Below are 17,903 nucleotides of genomic sequence, written 5' to 3'. Positions count from 1 at the left end.
GAGTGTGATAAGTGCTCTGCAGAGAATTGCTTGAGGGCGATATGGTGGGGTGACAAGGAGACTCCTTTAGAGAGGGATACCAAGGAAGGTCTCCCTGATGAGGTGACTGGAAGCTGAGATTAGAACAAAGAAGACCCATATGAAGATCAGAGGAAAGAGGGTTCCAGGCAGAGCAACAGCACAGTCAAGGAGGCAGGGCGTGTTCTAGGAGCCTTGGTGATGGGAAGAATACAGGATGTCCGGGGAAGGGGAGGGTACTGCCAGAAGAGGTCAGTCAGTCACCATGAGTGACCCAGGTGGTAGAGGGCTCACCAAGGCAGGAGAGACATTTGGTTTTTGCTTTAAGAAGAATGGGAAGCAATTCAAGTTTGAAACAGGGAGCCATATAATCTGATTTATGTTCTAAAAAGAGAATATAGGCTATTGTGGGAGGAATGAACTTTAGAGGGGCTAGAGGTAGCAGGGTGATCAGACAGGAGTTTGATGTGGTAGGACAGAAGGGAGAGGATGGTGACCAGGTGACTAGGTCAGAGCCCCGGAGCACAGAGAGATTCAGGGTCTTTGGAAGCAGAGCTGACAGGACTTGGGCTGTTTGGCTGTGGAGAGTGAGGAAAAGATGGGACTCCAGAAAGATTCCTCAACTGGCAAGGGAGGGAACCAAGCCCTTCACCAGCTTGGGATGTGGGTGGCCTCAACTAGGGTGGCTGTCAAAATATCTGGATGGTCATTTATTCTAAGTTTGAAAGGGGAAAGGGACATGAGCACCTCCCTCTCCCTCTCTTCCTTCCTCCTTCACCCTGGGCACCCCCTCTACCCGTATGTACAGGTACAGGAGAAACATGGAGAAAATCTGCTAGAGGAAACAATCGGTTCCAGATTTAAAAAAGAAAAAAACAAAACAGCTTTTGAGAGCAAACCATAACCAATTCCACAGGTTAGAGAGTCAGATAACGTAAAAATAGCCCAAGGCAGGTAGAGTGCATTGAAGTAGCCAATAGTTCTGTTTACCCAATAAAATATCCATGGCAGCAAGAAGGAGAGTTCAGGAGCTGGGCTGGGCATGGGGACTTGTGATAACAGTCTTAACATTGGAATTTAATTTGTTTTACTTAAAGGTAAACCTCAGTGCCTATTCTTGCAAAGACAGCCAACCCCATCTATCCTCCAAGGACCTGAAAACCTAGACCTGGAAGGAACATTCTGCTTTGCCAACATTCACTCTGTCCCAGTGTTTGCTGATTTCACAAACACATCTCTATAAAAATATGAAAAACCCCACAAAAGTGTAAATGTATTAAATAAGGACCCTGGGGGAGCTCAAGGAAATTTCAGATCTCTCAATTTTCTCACTGTACTTACTTTTTAATTAAAGACAATAACTGCTTCTTATAGGTTCTTACTGACAAATAAAAACACTGATGTCACTCCAACCTAGGACATGATAATCTTTCCCAGAACGGGGAGTGTCCAGGACTAGATAGTCATGGGGACTTTTTTTTCCACAATGTCTGCCTAATTCTGTCTTAGTCACACATAGTTAGTCATTACCTGGAAGGGCATTAAGAGCTTATCCGTGGCCACCATACATTTCGTGCTTTGTTATACCAGGAAAAATGCAGACGACTGAGTCATTGCCTTCAATTAGTTTTTCATTTTCACCTGGAGCAAAGTTTTTCTATATCCATACCAGTTTTATTGCTTTCCATGTTATGCTGATCACATACTTTGTGAGATAATTCAGTCTTTTGCTTGAGGATATTAATAATATGTATCGCGAGTAGGAAGTAGCATTATCAAAGTACTCTTAAACAGATGTAAAAATGGAAATACGGCAAGATTTAGGAACTCACATTCAAGGTCTACAGAGATGGGGCAGAGAGGAAAGGAGAATGAGACAATAAAAAACCTTGAAATCATGGCAGAGCTTTGTTACCTCTGGAAGAACTACTCTCATATGGTTTTCAAATCTAAAACTTGTTTCATTCAACAGAAAATTACACAGCTATTATAGACCCAGCCTGACTGTACAGAATAAGCACATTCAAGCAGCTAGTAAATAAAATGTGTTAAGTACTGCTAAAGTGTAGAACACTAAAAACAAGAGCCCTGTCTTCCAGGAACCTTCACCTAATTGGGTAAAAATACACACAGGAACTAAGTTCATGTTCAAGTTCAGTGACAAAACATGGTGGAGTGTGAGATGGGCAAAAATGAGAGGTGCCAATGCTGCTCGGATGTCAAAACATAGAAACAATGCAGCCTAGATGCATCAAGATCCTGAGCTCAGGTAAATGATCCTTGAAGGACAAATATGACTTGGATGGGAGATATTAGGACAAAGCACTCCAGGCAGTGGGAAGAGTGTGTACAAAGGTACCTCACTGTGAAGGATTAGGTTGTGCATGCAGGAGGAGGGATCCACTCGGGAAGGTGGTTTGGCGGCAACACATTGAAAATAATGTCTGCTAACAAATTGTGTCACTTGCTGTGATGGAAACAACATCTGTCTGGCTGCAACAATGCCTCAGCTCACAGAGTCTGTGTGCAGTTGTGGAGGAACTTGGTGACAAATAGCCTCTTTTATCTATATTTGCATGAGTCAGGCTGGAGATAGGAAAATCGATGATAAAACATCTCATTAAAGAAGTGGTAACACCGGGGCCCCTGGGTGGCTCAGTCGGTTAAGCGTCTGCCTTCGCCTCGGGTCATGATCCCAGCGTCCTGGGATCGAGCCCCGCATCGGGCTCCCTGCTCGGCGGGAAGCCTGCTTCTCCCTCTCCCACTCCCCCTGCTTGTGTTCCCTCTCTCGCTGTGTCTCTCTCTGTCAAAATAAATAAATAAAATCTTTAATAAAGAAAGAAAGAAAGAAAGAAGTGGTAACACAATCGTTACCACAATTGTAACCACTTACTACCTATGTGAATTTGCACAAGGTATTTAATTTCTAAAAGCCTCAGTTTCCTCTTTTTAAAATCTGCATAATAATATCATTTCATAAAGATATAAAGATGAAAACAACATGTGCAAAGTTTCTAGAACAGAGGCTAGGATTCAAGAAAACACAGCTATTTTTCTTTTCGTTAAACCTGCATAGTTATTTATAGTTCGTAAAACATTTTCATAAATTTTTCAAAAATCTTTTAAAGTAAATACAATTATTACCAGGTTTGAGAGAGAAAACTGAGGCTAAAAAATATGAAGTCCGGGTCCATGCAATAGTAGGAGACCAGTTTCGATACCGTTTCAATGGTATTTACCCTCTGCTCTAGTTATCTTTTTTAGTGAGACACACAAACGAAAAGAAAACAAATTGTACTTGTATTTTATATAATGCATAGTGAGCCCTCAATCCATGTGGTTCCCTTTTGAAGGCTAGGTAGCTAGCAAGAGCTCTAGGCAACACTGATAAGTTGGTTCTCTAGCTCTGTGATGTCCCCTCTGGGAGCCACAACACATGGGGCTGTTGAGTACTTGGAATGTGGCTAGTATGAATGGAGAAGTGCTACACGTATAAACTACACACTGGATTTCAGAGACTTAGTGTGGAAAATATATAAAATATCTCACGAATAACCTTTAAATTGATCACACAATACAATGAAGATATTTGGGGTATGTTTGGTTAAGAATTTCACCTATTTCTTTTTACTTCTTTCTAATGTGGCTACTAGAAATTTTTCAGTTACATAAGTGGCTCTTATTTATGGCTTGCATGATATTTCTATTGTACAGAGCTGCTGTACCTAACCCTCTGCCCTTCCACTGGTATTTCCTGGCCTCTCGGCCCTCCTTCCTCCTCACTAGGACCCTGAGATGCTCCTCTCTGGAGAACAATGATCTGCTCACCTACTTCATGCCAGGGTGTTAAGGATCTTTCTCTCTCCCTGCAGAAAATCTACTTTCAGAAAAAGGTATGGAAAGTGGAAATTAATGCATCTGGGATTGGGAGAGATATTAGAGTGAGGATCATAATTTCAAGTGCCTAGAGGGGTCAGAAGGATAGCATAAAGGAGACCAGGCGTAGGTAGCAATAGGGAGTGGTGGGGATTGTGGTAAACAGAAGTTCACATGCCTGATCCAAAGGGGACAGCCACACCCAGCTCTAGCTAATTGTTGCCATATTTGGATTTGAGCCCAATGCAGCCGGATGTTTTGATTTTTCAAGAGCAACCAGAAATCTACATTCTTACGTGATGTCTTCTGATTTTTAAGGATTTTCAATGACATAAAAACTTCTAACAATTATTATAAAGGGCCTATAAAAATCTGCTTTAGGGCTTTATTTGACCCACCTGGCCTCATTTTTTACCTCTTTATTTACCTATAGATAAGGCCTACTTGGTGAGATGTGTGGCAAACTGGACAGGTAGCGCTTACCATATTGGTTTTGTCTCTTGTTATTTGTACAGCCGGAAGAGTCCTCTCTCTTTTATAGATGAGATACTGAGGTCGAGAGAGGACAAGTGGCTTACCCATAGTCACACTGTCACTCACTCAGGATAAGAATGTCAGGTTCCTGATTCTCTAGCCACTGATCCTTTAAAACAACAAACAATGTCCTCTCTCTGCCCCCAAGGTCTGCCTCTAAGAAAGAATCTTGATGAGCTGAAACAACTCTGCCAGGTGTGTAGTAAGTCTTAGAGCAGAAGAAGCTGTGCCCATATTAGTCTCTGTTGGCTAGGGGAATAACACCAATGTTTAAGATCCCTTGTGAGTCTCTTGCACATGTCATAGATTTTATTCTATGAAGATACACACTAGTCATTTACCCAGAGTGAATTGAAACCCCCAAACAACCCAAGTGGAGAAAAATAATCACAATGCTGAACACTTCTGCTATTTATGAGCAAGTATACATTCTAGACACCTGAGTCAGGCCCCACAGGGAGAAAAGGTCTTTATTCTGCAATTGACATAGAAAGATTTCCATCAGGGTCATACTTGAAATGTGTGTGCCCTCTCCCCAATTTTTAGGTGTGAATGACCTAACTTGGCCAGTAGAAAAAATGCAGATATGAACTTAGCATTCACACAATCCAGCATTTGTTCTTTCTGGCCTCTCCTTTTATAAATATATTTTATAGCACTTAAGACTTAAGCTGCCTGCTTATGTTATTGATAATGGCTCAAAACAAATATCAGATTCTGAATAATTTCAACCCTTGCTTAAAACCCAGGACTTTCCTGGCTGTGGTAAGAGGACGAAACTTTTCCAAATTACCCGGATGGTGGTAACATCGTAGAGTTAGCTTTTTGGTAATTTATAATACCATGGCTTTTAGGGTTTTCAAGTCTTTCAGGTCTTAAGAGCAATTTCATTTCTACTCTGCTCTTTGTTCCTGTCAACGAAATGAAATTGGAAGAACAAATTTATTGTCCACCTTTTAGAGATGAGGAAACAGAGTCCTAGGGGAACTCCATGACTCAGCTAGATAATGACAGGACCAGGTATCTCTTGGTCCTCATATACATTTCTTTCTATTATAACTGAAGTGGTGAGAATCTAAGAATTCTCTAGCTCCCATTTCCAAGAAGAGTGAAAACCCATCGCAACACGGTATACTATTACCTTGCCTTAGATATTCTGTGGGCAAAAAGGAGGTATAAACCTTCATATTCACCTTGATCTTATCCCCTAGCCTAAGTCAGAAAGATGATTTGTAACATTAATTTAAATAACAAACAAATAAGCAAGAACAAGCAAACAAATAATTCCAAGAGTATTGAATTTGCCACAATTCTGATATCCCTGAATGACATGGAAACACTTTCCCTTTCTTTATGGGTGTCTAGACAAGAAACCACCTCCTTCCAAACAGGTGGTCTTGACAGGCTCTTTTCCTGTGATTCCTTTTTATTTTAAGGAAAATAAAGATATAGAGAGAAGGTGGGGGTTTGTAAAGGGGTATGTAGCCTGCAAAGGGGAAGGCGAAATGGCAAAGACCAAAGAAAAGTTCAGAGAGAGGAAGAATGGAGGATGAGGGCACTGACCAAGGATGGGACACCAAACGTGAGGTCACCAGATTGAAACCCAGACTTCCAGCTTCCCTTGAGGAATTCAAAGATTCTTTCAACATCTTCAAATGCTTTTCTCAAGCATGGTCACCCAAGGTACATAACAACACCTTTTCTAATTCAATTTATATTTTGTTGTTTGAGACTAGTAATTTAACAGTATTCTTTTCTACAGTTTTTCATCTTGAATTTATGGTATGTCAATTGCATTATTCTTAAATAGCCCAGCCCAAGAAGCTCTCCCCTTCATCATGCAGGTCCTATAAGACAATGTGTTCCAAGTTCCATCAGCTGAATTAAAAATGAGCTGCAAGAACGCAATCTGTCTGCCAATTGGAGGTGGTCTATAAGTACAATGACACCACGGGAGTAAGTTGCAGATGTGGGTTATGCATCTTAGAATTGCTTCAAGAAATTGGAAAAGACAACTAGCACACAATATTTTACCAAATTCACCCAAACACTGCACCCCAGGGCCTATATATGTACTGGCCACTGGAAGTTTCTGGGTAAATATTTGTCAAAAGAAGTCTCACATCTGGGCGCCTGGGTGGCTCAGTTGGTTAAGCGTCTGCCTTCGGCTCAGGTCATGGTCCCGGAGTCCTGGGATCGAGTCCCACATCGGGCTCCTGGCTCAGCGGGGAGCCTGCTTCTCCCTCTGACCCTCTCCCCTCTCATGCTGTTTCTCTCTCTCTCTCTCTCAAATAAATAAATAAATAAAATCTTTAAAAAAAAAAAGTCTCACATCTTCATGTGGACTAACATACATCTTGTTTGACTTATGTTTTTGTTTTTTTAACAAATCAAGGAATAAAATATTTACAGATCACCACATGGCCCACAATGAATGTGCTTTGCTGCATTAAAGAATATATGTACCAAAACCTCTGTACTAAATTATTTGACTACTCCTGAGCCCTGCGATAGTTCTCACACAAGCAAGCAGTCCTTTACTCACTCCAAAAGTCTCTGTGAAACCCCCATTTTGCCAAGCTCTGCCATAGGACCTGGGGAGAGGAAAGAGGCAGGAGTCCCTGCTCGCATAGAGCTTATGTCCTGAAGATGAGGAGAGACAATAAACAATATTTAAAAAGTCAAACATACAGCTCATTAGATAGTTAAAAGTGCTGAGGAATGATGAAAACAAAACAGGGACAGGCGCTAGGAATTGTCAGGAAGGGGGAGTGGCTACAGAAGCCCTCACTGGGGGATGGTATTTGAGTGAAGACCCAAGGCTGTGAAGGATATGGGAAGTGGAGCATTTAAGGTAGAAAGAACAAGTGCTCAGGGCCTGAGGCAGAAGCACTTCTGAAGTGGTCAAGGAAGATGGAGGAGGCCAGTGAGGCTGGCAGATTGAGTGGGGAATAGTAGTTAATGCAGCCCATGAGATAATACCTAATACGGGTTTTATGTGGAGAGAAGGAAGAACGGCATCTATTCCAAATCTGATATTATCCTCCCAACAGGAAGAAATTACTGTTCAGCTTCCTTCACCTCCACGCAGACCAGCCACCTGGAAAATAAGCCGCCCCTCCCGCCAACACACACCGATCCCAAAGATGATCATCTCTTTGGCTTGAAATACACTTTTTCTTCCTGGTTGTGCACAGCGTAGGCATATATTTGCTTCATCAGCTCTGCTCCATTTCCATCCCCCTGACCCCAACTGAAGACCCCAGGGTCTCTCCTCTGGATTACTGGAGAAGCCTTGAGCTCTTGTCCTGCCTGCAGTGTCCATAGCTTGTAACCATCCTGCACACCTGGCCCAGTCACGTCCCTAATACCAAGAGTTCTGAGGGTCCCCTGGGGTCTCTGGGAAAGGCGAGAGAAAGAAGGAGGCAACGGTTGGGGCTCTGGATCCTCATTCCCACTTCAGCCCGACCATCCCTTGTTTACCAGAATGAAATATGATACCTCTATGGAAGATTTCTTTGTGGTCCTCAGACTGGAAAACGACTGACCTAAAACAACAGCTCACATCATATTGTTCTGTCGCACTCTTGCTCCCAAACCTTCGACGCGACTTTGCCAGTAAAATAAAGCCCAGGCTCCCACTATGCCTGGAATAAAGAACCAAGTTCTTACAGTGGCCATAAGGCACAGCCCAGCCTGGCCTCTCGTGGCCTCTCTGACTTCCTTCCCCCGCTCTCTCCTCATCCCACACAGTCCACTGCAGCCACCCCGAGGCTTGCCCCGAAAGCCTCCACGTACACCACCACCTCAGACTTCTGTGCTTTTTCCTCTGCTGGGGACATACTTCTGCATGTTTGCATGGCTGACCCCTCATCTCAGTCAGGACTTGAGTCAGCTTCCTGGTCAAGGGGCATCTCCTTCTAGCACCCTTGGCCACCTCCTCTACAATGGCACCCCATTGACTATTCCCCAACCCTGCTTTATTCTGCATTATTGCTGCCTGCTGTATGATATGTTTGCTTGTTTACTGCTTCTGTCTATGCCGTAGCTATAAGCTCTGTGAGAACAGAAGCTGCGTTTTATCACTGTCCTATCCCTAAGCATTTAGTACAGTGCCTGGCCCGTAGTAGTTTCTCACTAAATATTTCTCGAAGAATGAATGCATGAAGCATGTAGGCATTGCCTTCAAGGCTCCTCACAGGCATCTGACCAATACTCTCCAGGCTGAACTCTTGACTCTCCCTGCCCTGTCCCCAGGCCCCTCACCAAATGTACTCTTCCCCTGCCCCCAGCCAGTATTGTTTCATTTTTGCTCAAGGGGCCCCTTATGCCTGAGATGCCCTTCCTGTCACCTTCACCTGACATAAGATGCCATTTTCAAGACTCGGTTCAAAAAACACCCTTTTGAGGCTGTTCCCCAGCACCCTGCCTGGCACATGTTTCCCTCCCTGGCCCTCGAGCTCTTGATTCTCTGGTCTTTCCGTAGCGTGGCTCCCCCTGCCTGTCTGCCTCCATCTGTGAGCACACCGGCACTCCCGGGCATGCAGGGCACGCCGCGTCTTGGACAGCGGGTACGCGGGTAGTATGTGCGCAATAAAAGGTTGATTTCAGAGCTCGGAGAAAGAAAGCCTTCTTGTCCTCCTTACTTGTAGTTTTACTCGGACTGAGCTGCAGTCTGCTTTGTGTCTGGGGGCTGCTAACTCATGGCAATGTAACTTTCGTCTTTCCTGGCAGGTTCCGCCAAGTTCTTCCCAGCCTGGCTTTTTCTGGTGCTTCTATTCTCCCTACCAACACATTTCGTATGTCCCTGTCTCCAATGCTTATAGCTAGAGAGGCTCCTTGACTTGTATCCAAATTATTTTTTACCTGATCCTATGCCTGCCCTTCCCAAAGTGTGTCCTGGTGACACTGGTCTGGGAGGGACCGTGGGGGAGAGACCTCCGCCTGGATTATGTCAGCATGTCAAATGATCTGTGACGTCCTGCAGTAAAAACACCTGTTTAGCACCATTAAGCCAAAGAATCACATATTTCTTTAACTACGGAACTATTTTTTTCCACAAAGCCTCTATGAATACCCTGAAAAGTTAGAATTCTGCAGCACATAATTGTGCAACGTTATCCTGGACGACACAGGTGTGCGAGAATATTTGTGAGATAAGGAATAAACTGTAGATGGTGTTGCAATTCATGCATGTACAGAAATGGAATACTAATCAGTAGCATAATAACATAGTACAATAACAGTCGGCCTACTTCTATGCTTCTTGCATACCTGGCACTGCTCTAGAATAATCCTCACAGAAGCTCCTATGAGGAAAGCACCATTGCCATCAGTCCCATTTCACAGGTGGGGAAATAAGACACAGAGAGGTTAAGAGACACACTGAATCCACACAGCTGTTAAGGGACAGATGAGGGCTTCAAGCCCTGGGGCCTGTTTCCAGGGACCCTGCTTGAAGCCACCCCACTCTAGTGAGGCATGCCCCGTGGGCCTCTTGTAACGTGGGTTTTTAGGAAACTTTTCTAAGAGCAGGAAAGCAGTTCTCCTTTTGCATCCACTATGCATCAAGCATGTTATGTACCTTATCTCATTTAAAGTTCTCAGGAACCTTAGGAAGCAGGAATTCTGATTGACCTCTCCAATCACCCAGTTAATGGGCGATTCACCTCTCCATTGCCTTTCTATTCACAATGCTGCTCAAAAATGGCACCAGGACCTAATGCAGTCTCCCAACCACTTGTTAAGTCTTCCTTATGGCAGGGCACCTGGGTGGCTCAGGTTAAGCGTCTGCCAGTCATGATCTCAGGGTCCTGGGATCGAGCCCCGCATCGGGCTCCCTGCTCAGCAGGGAGTCTGCTTCTCCCTCTCCCTCTGCCCCTCTTCACACCCCACTTGTGCTCTTTCTCTCTCTCTAAAATAAATGACTAAAATCTTAAAAAAAAAGAAAGTCTTCCTTATGGCTACTCCTTCACAGCAATTCCTTCCAGAAGCCTGGGGACGGGCTAAAGGAAAAGACCTCTCCTGGGAATGGGTGGTAAGCTTAGAAAACAGGCTTGGCTATTTGGAGAAAAGGCAACAGCACCCACCAAGGGCACACATACCTCCAGGTAGCTTTTCTTTCCTTTTACTAACAAGCCTGTCAGGCCAGAAATAAAAGAATAAAAGGGTCTGTCCACCAATACAAGTGAGAATTGTGGATAATCAAAGACTCAGCGAGAAAGAGGGGAAGGCTGGTACATCTGCACCCTGAGAAAGGGGACCACTTAACACTGAGTCAGGTCTCTCTCAAAGCTTCAGTAGGTATCCTCCTCCACCCCAAATCACACGAATAGGCATTGTAATGGAGTGTAGGACAAGGATGAAGTGAGCACCATTTTTCTCTCTCCAAAGGGTAATGGTGGCAGAGTCCATATTAATCAAGCCAAGCCTGAAAGGAAAGTTTCTGCGGGTCTGCATCCTCCACGCCGAGGCTGCTGAAGGACAATGCAACCCAAGTGGCCAGGGCAAAAAATAATTTGTCAGGAGCATGATTCGCCTGGGCGACTGCATCCTTCAGATGAGTCCCTGAAGAGGTTGTGGAACAGGGACACCTGGGCTGTCCATCACAGCTCTGGACTTCACTCTTGGCTGATGAAACTTCATCAAAATTAGTTGGATATTTTTCAGCCAAGGAAGTGTTAAGTTTGTTGAGATTCTTAGGTAAATAACTAACCAGGAAGATAGAGGAGACACTTGTGAGCAAGAGTAAGATGATTGTGGACCTGGAAGATTCTACCACATGTTGCCAGGTGGGTAGCTCTGATGTCCTTAGCTCTGGAGCCCCACAACTCCTGAGTGAACTCCTCAGGGAAAACCCCGGGGGGATTCAGTTCCATTTAGGGAGAGATCTGAAGCTGTGGGTGCCTCTTAGCTAAATTAGGCAAGTCCCAACCACAGCTTCCTGACGTAAAGGAAACCAACATGGCATGGTGCTGGAGCTCCAGGGAGGAAGCCCAAATGCTTCTGGGTCCACCACACACGGTTGTGCTTTGCCAAACCCCAGGGCGCAATCTTTAAATCCTATTCACTGTAGATTCGTATACTGATTAAGACCATCTTATGACAGATGGCAGTCAAATGTTTTAAGGAAAGTTTTTTTTCTTATTCATAAACAACTTTTCTGTGGGCTCATCCAGTACTGCCTGAACCCTGAGCTGCTCACAGGGGCAAAGATGTCTAATCTGAGCCTTGCCTTCTCTTCTTGCTACTTCGTCCTTGGGGGAGGAAGAAAGGCGTGGTCATGCTCTCACTCAGGGAGAGAGTCCTGGGACTGGAACGACCTACACCTGGTCAGGGAAGGATCTGGCTTACACGAAGGTTAACAAACCTCCCACAGCCTTCCCTTTGAATCTTTTGGTTTGTTCCATTTTCACACTGCTTTCTCTTACATTTTTTTCAATCGAGACTTAGAGACATCAGGGTAGCATATTCCTTTAAAAGCCAGTTTAAAATGTGCCACTTCTCAATCCACAGAACAAAGGCTCTTCCTGCTCACGCCCAGCAGCCCTGCTTCTGGGCCAACGTGTTCAAGGTGCAGTGACAGAACCCAAAGCCAACCTTTCCCTGAAGCTTCTGGGCAGAGGAGAAATCCCCAGGGCTCCTGGAAAGGAAGTGAGGTCATGGTGAGGTCATCCCATCACAGCAGGTGGGGGAGTTCTTGAGGATCCGAACCTTCGGGGGAAGAAAGCTTTTCAACCTTAAGGTTGCCTGTATCCAAAAAAAAAACCACCCTGATCATCTCTCTTTCTCCCCTCACCCCCGAGCTTTTGTCTTGTCTTGTGTTTTCCTTCCTTCCTTCCTTCCTTTCTTCTTTCTTTCTTTTTCTTTCTTTCTCTTTCTTTCTTTCTTCTTTCTTCTTTCCTCTTTCTTTTTCTTTCTTTTTTCTTTCTTCCTTTCTTCTTTCTTTCTTTTTTTCTTTCCCTTTCTTTCTTTCTTTCTCTCGTTCTTTCTCTCTCTCCCTCTCTCTCACTTTTTTTTCCTCTTGGCACTGTGAAACCGGGTGCTCTGGACGCCTGGGCACAAATGTTTTATTCCTTCTTGGCTCTGTGCTCGGCCTGGCTGTCCCTGCCCCAGGCCAAGGCAGCTGCCGGTGACTCACCGTCTGAGTCTAGTTGCTGCAGATTCTAGGCTGGGTTTGTTTCTTTAGGAAACCTACAGCACTGCCCTGGACTTGCCTTAAGTCAAAGTTTTCTTTGAGATCTGGGACTTTTTCGACCATTATTTCTAGCACTTAGCACAATGCAGGGCACTTAGTAGGCACTCAAAAAATATTTGTGGAATGAACTGAAGAAATGAATGAATGACTGAATGGCGTGTTTTACACGGATTCATGTATATGATGTGTATCTGTCGGGGTCCTCCAGAGAAACAGAACCAATAAGAGATTTTAGATATAGATAGAGACATAGAGGTATTTATTTTAAGGAATTGGCTTATACGCTTGTGGGGACTGGCAAACCCAAAATCCACAGGGCAAGCCAGCAGCCTGGAAACTCAGGAGGCAGGAGGTGATACTGCAGTCTGGAGTCAGAATTTCTTCCTCTGCCGGAGGTCTCAGGTTTTGCTCGTAGGGCCTTCAGTGACTGGATGAGGCCCACCCACATTATTAAGAGTAATCTCCTTTATTTAAAGTCAACTGATTGTAGATGATAATCACACCCCCAGAATACCTTCACAGCAACACCTAGATTAATGTTTGATTGCATAACTGGGTGCTAACCAAGCCTAACCAAGTGCCACAGAAAACTAACCATCATCTCTTGTGTCAAGTTACGTCCATGGGAACAATTACCACCACCACCACAGAAAACCTGCCACCAAACAAATACCATATAATAAAAACCCAGTAAAACCGAGTTAAAAACCTATATCCCAGGTCCGGCTGCGTGCTCGCAGCACCAAAACGCTTAAAACACATGCCCTCAGGGGTAGACGAACCATGAGAGACGATGGACTCTGAAAAACAAACTGAGGGTTCTAGAGGGGAGGGGGGTTGGGGGGGATGGGTTAGCCTGGTGATGGGTATTGAGGAGGGCGCATTCTGCATGGAGCACTGGGTGTTATACGCGAACAATGAATCATGGAACACTTCATCTAAAACTAATGATGTAATGTATGGGGATTAACATAAGAATAAAAAAAATAAATAAATAGAAAGTTTTACAAGAAAAAAAAAAAACAAAAAAAAACACATGCCCTCAAGGAGACCACTTTCCGGTAGGAGAGAGTCTGGTAGACAGATCATCACAGACGACTTTAATACATGCTCTAATCAAGATGTAGATGAAACTTGCTTCCTGCTATTTAGAGTTGGTAACCTCGAAGTGGTCAGAATGACTTGGTAACTCGAGAGAAGGTCTGATGTCTGCCAAGCTAATATGACAACCTTAGCTGCCCCGCAGAGAGAGTTTCAAATACCTTAAATAAATGGGCTGTGAAATGGCCACAGGGTCTTAATGCCAGCAAATGTCAAAACACCCAGGGCGATCTGGGTATTTGGGGAAAGGCCTGCCAGGCAGCCATCCTCGTTCTGCTGCCTGCAGCTTTTCCTGAATGCCAATCAGACCCCTCCCTGCCCCAGCCCTGCTCCGCATTAGAGCTAAAGTCCTCTGAATACGTTCCCCAAGAAACTGATGCCTGGGAGGGCAGGTTAGAGCTGCAGCCCTGTCTGCTGCCTCACCTGGGGTACACGAGCCCCCCGGGCTAACGGCAGCAACAGTTCTATTTCTGGAAGAGCGGCACTGCATTCTGTTTCCCTTCCCTCGGTGTATGAGCAGATGAAAGGCATCTGTTTACTTCAGCAGTGCTGATGGCTTTTATAGCGTGCATCTTCTTTACCCCACCCCACAATATCCGTTGTCAAATTGAAGACTGGGCTCGATAGCTTTAGTTGCCAATGCATGGCTAACACCAAGATGGGCTTGTCTGATGTACCTCTTGTGTCCAGCATAGAAATGTGCAGATCACACAGTGAAGGGCCAGCGCTTCCTTACGCCAGTCCATGTGGTCAAGTCCAACGGCGAGACTCCCCAGTCGAGGCTGCCCTGTGTTAAATCTGACGCGGAGTCTTGTGGAGGCACAGAAGCAGGACAGCGGCAGATCTCACGGTACAGAAAAAGCAGCAGGGATGCTAACAGGTCGCGTTAAGATGTCAGCTCCCGGTGGGTCGGAAGAGAATTCAAAGACTCTAACCCGAAGCATCGGAAGAGTCTGGAAGGAAAGTCTCAAACCTTATCATGGTTCTCAGGAGGGTGGGATTGGAAGGGGGCAGAGTGGAGCCCGCATTTTTTTACTTTGTACACTTCCACATTGCTTCAATTTGATACAAAAGATATATATTACTTTTGTAATTAGGACATTAAAAGCTAAAATTGCCTTTTTTGTTGTTTTTTAAAGAAAATTGATTGTTTAACCCTAGCACAAGAGCAGCAGTAAAAGCAGGCAACACAAGAGTACCAACCAACTGACCCCGTTGGCAAATACCCTTGACCCCTTGACCCCACCAAACACACACTTTGATCTTGAGTTTCTTGACGTGGATTTTAAAAGCATGACCCATCCGGGGCCGTCCATTCCAAACGGTGCCGGCCTCCGGGGGCCCTGCCTAAGCCTGAGGGACGGCGGGTGGCAGTGGTCAGCCAAGTGTGTATTTGCCCACCCAGACCGCGCCTGGGACTGACGCACGGTCTAATTATCATGCCGAGCTGCTGCTGGAGGCGGCTGGAGGGAGTTGGCATCTGCTTTTGCAGAGCACAGTTTCTGCAAATAATTAACCACCAGCACTCTTGATTCTCTCTAATTAATGAAGAGGAAGCCTGGAATCTTCAAAGTCCACGGATGTCATGCTGCCATTGTGTCAGGATTAATCTCCTTTGTTCTAAACCGAAGAGCATTCCTCTCCTGCCTCTCTTAATTCTTTATAAATTGAATTTTTCTATTACTAGTTGTGACAGCTTAGTAACATGACTTCAGAAATTCACCTGCAGTTCATGCCAGTATTGGAAGCCTGAATAATAATAATTTTTTAAAAAGAACCATAATGGAACAAGCTTTCTGTCTCTGACCGAGAATTAATCATAGTGAGGAGACACCTACTGAAAGGACAGTCGTTAATTAGCTCTAATGGATCTTGCTAGGTGGAATCTGAATTACTGGGAAGCTGCAAACTGGGAAAGAGGAGATCCTTCCATTTCTCTGTCCATCTCTATGTGAGGCCAGGATGAAGATGATGGGGCTTTGCTTCCAGAGGGCCAGGGAGTCAGGAGGGAGCCACAGAGGAGTTCAGTTCAGTGGGGGATGCTGATGTGTTAGCCGGGAAGCCTGCCAACTCTGAACATCTTGGAGGAAAAGCAAGGGGAGTGGTTGTTTTCAGTGCAAAGGGTCTATCTCTGTGACCTTGCCTGAACATATAATGAAACCATACAGAATGGATCCTTTTCAAATCGAAGTCAGATCACTCTACCCTAAAGGCTCCAATGGCCCCATTTCTCTAAAGAAAACAAAGCTTATACATCAGTCTACAGGGTCCTACCAATCTGGTCCCTGTTTCCTCAATGACCTCATTTCCTCTATGTTCCTCCTTACCCACTCCATTCTAGGCATACTGGTCTCCTTGATGTTCTCCCAACACTCCACTCAATGCTCCTACCACGGGACCTTTGCACTGGCTATTCTGTCTGTCTCTAGCACCACTTTCCAGATACCTATTTGTCTTCCTTCCCTTCCTCTAAGACTTTGCTAAACTGTCGCCAGTTAATGAGGCCAACGTTGACCACCCCATATAAAATGGGCCCTCTCTCCCCCAGCACTCCCCATTCCTCTTACCCTGCTATATTTTTCTCTCTTACCTTCTAACATACCATGTAATTTCCTTATTTATCATGTTTGTTGTTGAATATTTTCTTCCTCCACTTCCTACTAGAATATAAGCTCCACAAGATCAGGGATTGTCATCTGTTTTGCTCATCAATGTATTGCCAGCACCTAGAACTGTGCCAGTTCAATAAATATTTGCACAGTGAATGAATCAGTCATCATACTTCACAGTGTTTGCTGGTATGTGTGAAGACTGCATGTGCCTATCCAAGATGATTGCTCAAACATCTTATAAAGGCTGGGGTGTGAGCTGTTCCTTTTTCTTTCTTAAGTGTCTAGATGAAGTGCTGTTATTTCTTCTGGCTGCCAAATGTTAATAATTAAAGCAAACAGTGTGATCAGAGTTAAATATTACTTGAGTTGATTCTTTCTTTCCCAGTGGCTTCTGATAGAAAACAGTAGCGTGGGACTGGCCGAGAATGAGGCTGTTATAAAAGGGGGTTGGCTTTTGTCCCCAGAGTCTGTGTTCTTCCTCTTTAAGTCCATAGAGAGTCCTCTTTAAGACTTTAGAGCTATTGTGCAGCCGAAATCATGACGGGGTGAAATGTGTCCCTGCTGAAATTTAACAGTGACCCTACTGAGGGGGAAGCCATTCATAGGCACCCAGAGAAAAGGCAGATTTGCTGAGGGTATGGGGCCAGGGCCAGAGCAGAGAGTTTCAGGCAGGCAGTTACAGTGAATTTTACATCTGTGGATTGTTGCCCTATCTATGGATTGTGTACAAATCCTCTTTTACCCTTCCCACTCATGCTTCCCAATAATGGGGCCATAATAGAGTCCTGCTCTAGATTCTTTCCATTAAAGAATGCCTACTGAGTCTTGCTTGTGTCTGGGACTTACTGGGGATTAGATAAATCTGGAGGAGTTGCAGGGTAGACCGATCAGGGCAATAGGAAGTGGATAGATCCAACCTTCCATGCTCTACTTAATTTGTGCCTCATATCAATCTAGTCCTTCGTTCAGAGGGGCTGATGTCAGAGGAAAATATATGTAAGTTCAGTTAACAAGTCATCTGGTGCTAGGCTAGGTGCTGAGTCATGAAGCGTAGACTGTCGCCCTGATTCTGCAGCTGCTGGGTGAGTGACTTTGGCCATTCAGCATCCTGTACCATGGTTTCCAACTGGGCCTTCTTAATACTTTACAAAATTCTTTCTCATTTATTCCTCTGAATAACCCCGTCTCTTACTTTAGAGATAAAGAAAAAAGGTCCAGAAAGTTCAACGTACTTGCCAAAGTACTTTGGCACTGTTATTAAGAGGTAGGACTAGAAAAAATAAAAATTAGAATTACCATATGATCCAGCACTCCCACTTCTGGGTATTTATCCAAAGGATATGAAAATAGGATATTGAAGAGCTATCCGCACTCTCATGTTCATTGCAGCACTATTCGCAATAGCTGAGATGCGGAAACAACCTACCGAAAGATGAATGGATAAAGAAGATGTGATATATATATGTATACACACACACACACACAAGAATACTATTCAGCCACAAGAAAGAGGAAAATCCTGCTATTGGTGAAAACACAGATGGGCATTATGCTAAGTGAGATAA

At 44.6% G+C, this 17,903-nt stretch overlaps 1 protein-coding gene across 9 annotated transcripts in view; it reads right to left on the bottom strand.

Annotated features, from left to right (window-relative positions):
• ITGB6 (integrin subunit beta 6) overlaps positions 1 to 17,903 on the bottom strand; it is a 127,700-nt gene that overhangs the window by 101,052 nt on the left and 8,745 nt on the right. Inside the window, exon 2 of one of the 9 annotated variants that reach the window (XM_081814332.1) lies at positions 17,635 to 17,760. The exons of the other annotated variants lie outside the window; for them this stretch is intronic. The gene's annotated coding sequence lies outside the window, so the exon portion shown is untranslated. The remainder of the gene's footprint in view (positions 1 to 17,634; positions 17,761 to 17,903) is intronic. 9 annotated transcript variants of the gene reach the window in all.

Source organism: Leptonychotes weddellii, chromosome 3 (assembly GCF_054177405.1).
Source record: "Leptonychotes weddellii isolate Sample4059 chromosome 3, ASM5417740v2, whole genome shotgun sequence".
NCBI lineage: Eukaryota > Metazoa > Chordata > Mammalia > Carnivora > Phocidae > Leptonychotes > Leptonychotes weddellii.
The sequence above is the reverse complement of the archived record's forward strand: the minus strand, read 5'-3'. Positions and strand labels throughout refer to the sequence as shown.